Source organism: Octodon degus, unplaced genomic scaffold (genome assembly GCF_000260255.1).
Source record: "Octodon degus isolate 3935 unplaced genomic scaffold, OctDeg1.0 scaffold00468, whole genome shotgun sequence".
Taxonomy (NCBI): Eukaryota; Metazoa; Chordata; class Mammalia; order Rodentia; family Octodontidae; genus Octodon; species Octodon degus.
The window spans coordinates 112,218-123,169 of record NW_004525044.1 but is presented as its reverse complement, the minus strand read 5'-3'; the positions used below and the strand labels follow the sequence as shown (position 1 = coordinate 123,169).

At 38.3% G+C, this 10,952-nt stretch overlaps 1 pseudogene; it reads left to right on the top strand.

Annotated features, from left to right (window-relative positions):
• The first annotated feature begins 896 nt into the window (after positions 1-896).
• Positions 897-1,322, top strand: LOC101590342 (annotated as a pseudogene).
• Positions 1,323-10,952: the final 9,630 nt, after the last annotated feature.

Sequence of the window (10,952 nt, the reverse complement as noted above, 5' to 3'; positions counted from 1 at the left end):
CTGGGAGAGTTTGGAATTAGTACATCCTGGACCCAGTAAGCTCAGACACTTTGCTAGACCTAGACCTATGAGAGCATCCTCCCTCTTTCTCTCTTGATCATGAAAGAGGGCAAAATCTAAACAGGGTGAACCAGTCTGCCTGGAAGACTCTATACACATCAAGGGGTGGTGATCAGACAGAATGTAGGGGAATTAATTTAAATGAAAATTCCCAATTTTATACTTGTTTAGATATACCATCATAATGGTTGTTATTAGGGTCTAAAAGGCAAATACATTAGATACAAAAGTTTATTAACTGCTAAATCTCGCTACCCATTATTAGTGTTCCTAATTGTAGTTCTGTAAATACAAAACTGTAACTGCCTTAACCATATAATCTCTCTTCGGTAAGAATATCAGTAGGTGCTAAGGTAATAACTGAACCAAAGCTCTACAGCAAAGGTCAGATGACAGTGCTATACAAAAGGACAAAGAGAAGGAGGAAAATGCATTCTCAGGCCCCAAGCCCACCAAGAAAAAAATGCAGGAGACACTAGCATAGAAGAAATTGGAAATCACACACCTGAAATCTCTGAAATAATAGGGTCTGAAGTAAAGAAACAAGTGCAGAAAAGTATAGAGGACATCAGATCAGAAATAATCTCTAGCTGGCGCCAGGCCGCCGAGCACCGATCAGCTCGATGAGCGGGGGCACAGCTCCGGCACAGTGGCCGTCGCCGGGTGCGCGCCCGCAGTCTCCCCCTCTTCTCAGTGTTCCTCGGTCCCCGCTTCTACCCCCGGCCGCCCACCAGTTGCACATTGCCCGAGAGAGCTGCTGGGAGCTCCCCGGAGCCTCAGGTGGTGAATACTCTACTGGGAAATAAAAAAGTACTCCAAGAATAAAAAAAAAAAATATGCCTCCCAAATTTAAGCGTCACCTAAATGATGATGATGTCACTGGTTCTGTGAAAAGTGAAAGGAGAAATCTTTTGGAAGATGATTCAGATGAAGAAGAGGACTTTTTTCTAAGGGGACCATCTGGACCAAGATTTGGACCTAGAAATGATAAAATCAAGCATGTTCAGAATCAGGTGGATGAAGTTATTGATGTCATGCAAGAAAATATCACAAAAGTAATTGAAAGAGGGGAGAGACTAGACGAGCTGCAGGACAAGTCAGAAAGCTTATCGGATAATGCAGCTGCTTTTAGCAACAGATCCAAACAACTACAAAGGCAAGTGTGGTGGCGCAGATGCAAGATACAAGCCATCATGGCTTTGGTTGCTGCTATCCTTTTGCTAGTGATCATCATTCTTATAGTTATGAAATACCGTACTTGATCTGACGGTGGAGCTCCTCATTAAACAAGATCTGGGATGATATTATTAATAATAGACTACTGCATAATTTAAATGAAACCTATGTATATAACTTTCAAAACTTCTTTTTCAAGAAACTAAGAGGCAAGTATCACTTCAAATTGGAGCATTGAGAATGTCCAATTATTTTCTTCCCTTCCAATAGAATGTATTTTGAATAATTGTATAAAGCAAAGATAACTATTTTGCTGTATTCCAAGGATCTAATTTGAAACTAGATACCTGCCAGTTCATTATTTGTGTGTACAGTCAAACACTGAATGACAATGTTTCATACTAATATTTTTAGTGGTGTAAGTTCTTGCATCATTGCATCAAGCGGGGGTCAGGCTAGGTGTCCAAAAGCATATGGAGAGAACCAAATCATTATGCTAATGAAGATCCAGAACCATTCCACCGTGCTGCAAGGATGTCATTCTTTTTGTAATACAATTGCTTTGTGAGCAGCTTCCACATGTTTATGGGTGTGACAAAAGCTAAATGTTTCTGCCTTTGATTATAACTAAAAACAATCCAATAAACCTATTTTTCACTAAAAAAAGAAATAATCTCTAAAGTAAAAAAAAAGAAATGATAACTTCAATGAAAGAATTACTAGGGGCTGGGGAGATAGCTCAATGGAATAAGTGCTTGTCTTGCAAGCTCAAGATAATGAGTTCAATCCTGGTATCACCCTAAAAAAAAAAAGAAAAGAAACATGAAAGAAATACTAAATGCTTCTAAAGACAACACTGATATTTTTAAAAAAGGAGAACAGAAAGGTGATAGAATCCTTGAATTAGCAATATAGGAAAAAATACAATGCATGAGGCAGATTCAAAGAGATATACAGGAAGTTAAAAACTCAATCACAACCTGGCAAAACCATTCGAGTGAAAGTGAAGAACGACTTTCAGACCTTGAAGACATTATTATAGCTAGTGAAAAGGTAAGAAAAGATTTTTTAAAAACAAAATATGATGCAGGAAAAAATAATTCAACATCTCTAAGATGACGCAAAGATGAACAGCATGAGAATAATAGGCATCAATGAGAAAGAAGGAGTCAATACAAATGATATAAAAAGAATATGGACAGTAGTAATAGTAGAAAACTTCCCAAATATGGGGAAACAATCTGACATTCAGTAACCAAAGCATATAGAACTCCAAATAACATCAACCCAATTAAAACCATACCCAGACATATAATGATCAAGATCCCAGAAATTCAACACAAGAACAGTATACTAAAAGCTGCTAGAGAAAAGAAACAGATCACATTTAAAGAAAAACTCATCAAATTAATGGCAGATTGCTCTTCAAAAACCAAGTCAAGAAGAGCATGGAGCAAAGTACTGCAAGTCTTGAAAGAAAACAAATTTCAACCCTGACTGATATACCCTGAAAAACTCTCTCTAAAGTTCAATGGTGAAGTGAAATACTTCCATGAAAAAGAACAAAGAATTTAATGGGCTGGTGAGATGGCTCAGTGGTCTAAAGCACCTACTTAGAACAAGCTTAGCAAAGCACAGGGACCGTGGTTCAATCCCCCAGCATGACATGCCAGCCAGCCGCGCCCCCTGGTGGACTGAGTTGACCACACACACACACACACACACACACACACATAATAAAAAAATTAAAAAATAAAAAATAAAGAATTTCATGATGACAAAGCAAACGCTACACAGACTACTAAAAGATATTCTAGAGATGGATCAAAATGACCACAACTCCATGAATGAAAATGGAAAGAACCCACCAAGTAGGACAAACAATTAAACACAGGAGAAAAAGAGATACACAAGAGCAGGTAAATAATATGTCAATCATAAGTCAATACGTTTCAGTTATAACCATCAATGTAAATAGGCTCAACTCACCAATTAAAAGAAATATACTTGCAGAGTGGATTAGGAAACAAAAGGCAACAGTATACTGTATACAAGAAATACACTTAACTCATAAAGAAATTCATAGGCTGAAAGTCAAAGGATGAAAAACAATACTACATATCCCAGCACCTCCGAGAAAAGCAAGTGTAGCAATCCCAGACTGTCTCAACTTCAATCCAAGAATGATCAAATGAAATAAACAACGCTACTACATTCTGATGAGGAGAAAAATTCAAGAGGAAGAGGTAACAGTCATAAATATGTACGCACCAAGCATAGGAGCACCCAACTGTATAACGCAAAACTTAATGGGCATGAAAAAACTAATATCCAATACCACAATTTTAAGAGCAGACTTTAACATCCCCCTTATCCAGAAAGATAGGATAAGCAGAGAAAAAATTAGCAAAGAAGAAGCAGAACTGATCCAGCACTTGAAACAAATGGACTTAGTGAACATATACAGAGTTTTTCCCCAAAACACATGTGAACACACATTCTTTTCAGCTGCACATGGACACTTTTTAAAATAGACACATATTAGTCCATAGGTCATGCTTAAGTATATGCATGGAAACAGAAATTATCCCATGCATATTATCTTACTAAAAGGCAATGAAACTGGAAATAAATGACAAAGAAATTCACAAATACATGGAAATTAAACAACACCCTCCTCAGCAATCAATGGGTTACAGATAAAATTAAACAAGAAATTAGGGGCCAGGGAGATAGCTCAGTGGAATAAGTGCTTGCCTGGTAAGTGCAGTTTCCTGAGTTTGATTCCTAGTACTACCAAAAAAATAAACACAAAAGCTCCAATAAATTAAACAATATCTACAATTAAATGAAAATTCTACCACAATTTATCAGAACATGGGATGCAATAAAAGCAATTCTTAGATGGAAATTTATAGCTCTAGGAAGCTATAAATTTAGCTTCACATTAGGAAAACACAATGGAAACAAATAAGTACCGTATTAGTGCACTGAAAAATTTAGAAAAAGAAGAGCAAACCAAACACAAAGCACAACAAGGGAAGAAATTTTAAAGATTAGAGCAGAGACCCAGTCCTAGCCCAGCCCCGGTGAGTGTGTGGGAGAGATTCCAGCTACCCTGCTCTGGTGGGACCTGCTGGTCCCAGCCCAGGTGCAGCATGGGTGAGACCCTCTTCCACCCCTTGGGACGCCCTGTAACACTCATCAGAACCTTCCCACTGCACTCGCTGAGTAGGAATTTCTGCCGCATTCCTGTAACCCCAGGACCCAGTCCTAGCCCAGGCCCGGTGAGTATGTGGGAGAGATTCCAGCTACCCCACACCTGTGGGATCCACTGGTCCCAGCTCAGGTGCAGCATGGGTGAACCCCTCTAACACCCCCTTGAGATGCCCCACAAAACTCCTCAGCACCTCACCTACACAGCCTGCCCAGTAGGAATTTCTGCTGCTTTCCAGGTACCCCCAGATGCAGACCTAGCCCAGGCCTGGTGAGGGCATGGGAGAGCTTCTGGCTACCCTGTGCTGGCATGACCTACTGGTCCCAGCCGAGACGAAGCGTGAATGACACCCTCCTTTACACTCTTGGGACACTCCCCCCATCACTCCGTAGTAGCCCCCCACACCTGGGCCTCAGAGTAGAAATTTCTGTTGCACTCTGGGAACCCCCAGATCCAGTCCTAGTCCAGACCCGGTGAGTGTATGGGAGAGCTGCCTCTTCCCCCTACTCCACCTTGCCCCTCTAGACTCAGCTCAGGCCTGGCATACAGGCCTGGGGTGAAACCCTGCAGCTGCAATCCCTCCAGAGAGTGTAGGGGACAGAAACACTCAGCTAGTCCAGAAGCAGAACATCTTGCCAGAAGGACAAAACAGGTTCACCCCGAGGACAGCAGCAGGAAGGAGCTGAGCAGAGCAGCAAGACCCAAGCCAGGCACAGCTGGATAAATCAAAACTTTGTAGATCTGCAGCTGAACTTCAGTAGGTGCTAAGGTTATAACTGCAACAAACACCTACGACAAAGGTCAGAAGACAGTGCTACACAAAATGACAATGAGGAGGAGCAAAATGCAATCTCAGAACCAAAGCCCAACCATAACAAGTGAAAAGGACACTAACACAGAACAAATTGGGAATCACACAGCTGAAAGCAAAGAATCAATGGCTTCTGAAATAAAGAAACAGATGCAGAAAGGTATAGAGGAACTCAGAGCGGAAAGGAAAAAGGAAATCCCTGAATTAATAACATATGCAGTAAAGAATCAAATGCATTGAAACTGTCTCATTGCTATTTGTTTATCAATAAAATTATGGAAAAAAACTAAAAATGAAAATAAATAAATAAATGTCAAAAAAAAAATAAAAGGTTAGTTACAACAAGAAAAAAAAATCAAACACGGAAACATGGAGGAAACCCAATGCCCACCCAGAACAAGTGTAGAGGACACTAGCTCAGCTCAAATGTATGAATTAATAGCGTCGCTAGTAAATAAGCAACAGCAGAAAGTCATAGAGGAGCTCAGAGCGGAATTCTTTTTACTAGCTCACCTCAAATGTACAAATTAATAGCGCTGATAGTAAATAAGTAACACTAAAAAGTTATAGAGAAACTCAGAGCGGAATTCTTTTCTGAAATAAAAAAAAATTCTCAGAACTCATAACATCTGAAGTAAAGAATCAAGTACAGGAACATAGGGAGGAAACCCAATCCGAAAAAGAAAAGAAAAGAAAACAAAACAACAACAACAAAAAAAACCACTGCAGTAAAGGAATTTATAACTGCATCTAATGAAGACATTGATAAAAAAAAATAGAGGAGATTAAAAAAATGAGGGATTCCTTGAATGAGCAATACAGGAAAGAAATAGATCGCATGAAGAAGAGTAAAAGAGATATAGAGGAACTGAAAATCTCAATCACAAGCTTGCAAAACCATTTAAGTGAAAGTGAAGACAGAGTTTCAGATTTTGAAGTTGCTGGTGCAGCTAGTGAAAAGGTAAGAAAGGATCTCTTAAAAACAACTAGGATGCAGGAAAGAATAATCCATCACCTGCAAGATGATGCAAAGATGAACAATGTGAGACTAATAGGCATCAATGAGAAAGAAGGAGTCAACACAAATGACATTAAAAAAATATGGGCAGAAGTAATAGCAGAAAACTTCCCAAATATGAGGAAACAATCTGACATCCAGATGACTGAAGCATACAGAACGCCAACTAAAATCAACCCAATGAAAAACACACCAAGACACATAATAGTCAAGATCATAGAAATTTAGCAAAAGAATAATATACTGAAAGCCACTAGAGAAAATAAGCAGATCACATTCAAAGGAAAACACATCAGAATTATGGCCAACTTCTCTTCACAAACCATGAAGACAAGAAAAGCAGGGAGCACAGTATTTCAAGTCCTCTATGAAAACAAATTCCAGGCCAGACTACTCTAACCTGCAAAACTCTCTTTCAAGTTTGATAGAGAAGTGAAATTCTTTCAACACAGAATAGCTAAAGAATTTCATGATGACAAAGACAACCCTACACAGGCTACTGAAACATATCCTAGGCAGGGACCAAAATGATCAGAATTCCACAAATGAGATCAGAAGCAACCAACTAAATAGGGCAAACAACTAAACACAGGAGAAAAAGGAGTAAATGACAACAGGTAAATAACATGTCAATAGTACATCAATACATCTCAATTCTAACCATCAATGTAAATGGACTCAATTAACCAATTAAGAGAAATAGAGTGTCACAGTGGATTAGGAAACAAAATCCAACAATATGCTGTATGCAAGAAACACATTTAATTCATAAAGACATTCATAGACTGAAAGTAAAAGAATGGAGCACAATATTACATGCCCCAGCCGCTCAGAAAAAAGCAGGGGTAGCAATCCTATTCTCAGATAGTCTCAACTTCAAACCAACAATGATCAAGCGAAATAAAGAAGGCCACTATATACTGGTTAGGGGACAAATGCACGAGGAAGAGGTAACACTCATAAATATGGATGCATCAAACACGGGAGCACCCAATTATATAAAGCAAATCTTAATGGACACGAAAAATCTAATATCTAATACCACAATCTTCTTTTTCTCCCCCTCAGGAACCAGGGATTGAGGCCCTTGTGCTTGACAGGGAAGCGCTCACTCTACTGAGCCATCTCCCCCACTCCACACACAATCTTAACAGGAGATCTTAACACCCTCTTATCCCCAAAAGATAGGTCCACCAGACAAAGAATTAGAAAAGAAATAACAGAACTGAACCAAAACTTGAAACAAATGAACGTGGTGTACATATACAGAGTGTTGCACGCAAACACAGCTAAATACACATTTTTCTCAGCTGCACATGGGTCATTTTCTAAAATAGATCACATAGTGGTCCATAGGTCATGCTTAAGTATATGCAAGAAAATAGAAATTATCCCATGCACATTATCTGACCACAGTGCAATAAAGCTGGAAGTAAATGACAAAAGAAACCAGAAAAAAAGCCTTATACATGGAAATTAAATGACACCCTACTCAGCAACCAATGAGTCACAGATGACATTAAACAAAAAATTCAACAATATGTACAATTCAATGAAAATTCAAGCACAACACATCGAATTTGTGGGATATGATGAAAGCAGTTCTCAGAGGAAAGTTCATAACTGTGAACTCACACATTAGGAATACAGAACAACAACAAATAAATACCCTAATGCTGCACCTTCAACAACTAGAAAAGGAAGAGAAAACAAAACCCAGAGCCCAAAGACGGGAAGAAATCATAAAGACTAGAGCAGAAATTAATTCAATTGAGACGAAGAAAATAATTCAAAGAATTAAAAAAGAAAAAAGCGGGTTCTTTGAAAGATTCAATGAAATCGATAAGCCCCTAGCTAACCTCATCAAAAAGAGGAAAGAAAATATTCAAATACAAGCAATAAGGAATGAAAAGGGTGTAAATACCACAGACCCAGTAAAAATTCAGAAGATTATCAATAGCTACTTTGAGAATTTTTACTCTCATAGAATAGAAGACACAGAAGAAATGGACAGATTCCTAGACAGGTACAAATTACCACAATTGAATCGACAAGATATAACCACTCTCAATAGCCCAATAACAGCCAATGAAATATGAGATCTAATTAAAAACCTACCGACAAAGAAAAGTCCAGTTCCGGATGGATTCGCAGCAGAATTCTGCAAGAAATTTACAGAAGATGTAGTCCCTAGGCTCCTCAAATTCTTCCACGAGTTTGAAAAAGAAGCAAGCCTCCCAAAATCATTTTTTTTCAAAATGGGGATTGAACTCAGGCTCTTGTGCTTGATAGGGAAGCGCACATTCTACTGAGCCATCTCCCCAGCCCCTCCCAAAATCATTTCTGAAGGCAAGTATTATACTGATACCAAAACCAGGGAAAGACATAACTAAGAAAGAGAACTACAAGCCAATCTCCCTCATGAACATAGACGCCAAAATCCTCAATACAATCCTCTCAAATAGAATACAGCGAATCATCAAGAAGACCATATACCATGACCAGGTAGAATTCATCCCAGGGATGCAAGAGAGTTTAATATTCGAAAATCAATAAATGCAGTACACTATATCAATAGAGTGAAAACTAAAAACCACATGATCATCTCCATTGATGCAGAAAAGGCTTTTAACAAAGTCCAACACTCATTCCTGTTCAAAGTCCTACAAAAAATTGGAATAGATGGCCTCTACTTCAATCTGGTAAAAGCCATTTATGAAAACCAAAAGGTTAACATAATTGTAAATGGGGAAAAACTGAAATCTTTTACTCTTAAGTCTGGTACAAGACAAGCATGTCCTCAATCACCACTCCTATTCAATATAGTTCTGGAACCTTTAGCTACAGCCATTAGACAAGAGAAAGAAATAAAAGGAATAAGAATAGGTAAAGAAGAAGTTAAATTCTCTTTATTTGTAGATGACATGATACTTTACTTGGAAGACCCAAAAAGTTCTACCAAGAAGCTACTAGAATTAATACAGAAATTCAGTAGCATAACAGGTTATAAAGTCAATACCCAAAAGTCAATAGCATTCCTTTACACAGACAATAAACACATTTAGAGGGAAATTATAGAAACAATGCCTTTAACAAGAGCACTGAGGAAAATGAAATACCTTGGAATTAACCTCACTAAAGTCAAAGATCTTTTCAAGGAAAATTACAGTACTCTGAAAAAAGAGATCCTAGAGGATTTTAGAAAATGGAAAGATGTTCCATGCTCCTGGATAGGAAGAACCAACATTGTGAAGATGGCCATACTCCCAAAATTGTTCTACAGATTAAATGCAATCCCTATGAGAACCACCAACATACCTCAGAGAAGTAGAGAAATCATTCCTAAAATTTATCTAGAACCAGAAAAGACCTAGGATAACAAAGGCAATCCTGGGAAATAAAGACAAGGCAAAAGGCATTACACTTTCTGACTTGAAATTTTACTACAAGCCTACTGTGATAAAATCAGCATATTACTGGCAACAAAAGAGACCTGAGGATCAATGGAGTAGATTGGAAGATGCTGAAAACCGTACGAACACACTCAGGCACCTTATCTTTGACAAAGAAGCCAAACATACTCACTGGAAAAAAAATAGCCTCTTTCTTTAAGAAATGGTGCTGGAAAAACTGGCTCTACATGCCAAAAACTAAAATTTGACCCAGGTCTATCACCATGCACTAAACTAAAGTCAAAATGGATTAAAGACCTAAACAGTAAACCAGAGACACTAAATCTCCTGGAAGAGAATGTAGGAGGAACTCTTTAAGATATAGGGGCAGGCAAAGACTTCTTGAACAGAAATCAAATCGCACAGGAAACAGTTGAAAGAATTAACAACTGGGACCTGCTCTTACTGAGAAGGTTTTTCACATCAAAAGAAATTACCAACAAAGTGAAAAGGCAACCCACAGATTTCGAAAAAATCATGACAAAGAAATACTCAGACAAAGGTCTGCTCTCTCGAATTTATAAAGAACTAAAAAGTACTAGGGCCCCAAAATTGAAAAACCCAATCCAGAAATGGGCATCAGAGATGAACACATGCTTCCCAGAGGATGAAATTAAAGAAGCGAATAAATATATGAAAAATGCTCCACATCACAAGCTATCTGCAAAATGCAAATTAAAACAACAATAGATATCATCTCACCCCAGAAAGAATGGCTATCATAAAGAAATCACCCAACAACATATGTTGGAGAGGAAAGGGGAAAAAGGAACCCTTCTCCACTGCTGGTGGGAGTGTAGACTGGTGCAACTGTTATGGAAATCAGTGTGGAGACTCCTTAGAAAAGTTGGCCTGGAAATTCCATTTAAATCAGCTCTTCCTCTACTGGGCATTTTCCCAGAGGATCTGAAAACATCATATCATAGTGATATATGTGTGCCTATGTTCATAGAAGCACAATTTGTGATAGCCCTATCTTGGAAACAACCAAGATGCCCATCACCTGAGGAATGGTTGAAAAAGATGCGCAATTTTTACACAATGGAGTATTATTCAGCTAATTAGAATGATAAACTCGAAGCCTTTATATTGAAATGGAGGCCACTTGAAGATATACTCATAAGTGAAATAAACCAGACACACATGTGTAACTATCGTATAATTTCCCTAGTATAAGAACTCAAAAGAGGCAATACAAATAGAATGTTATAATACAAG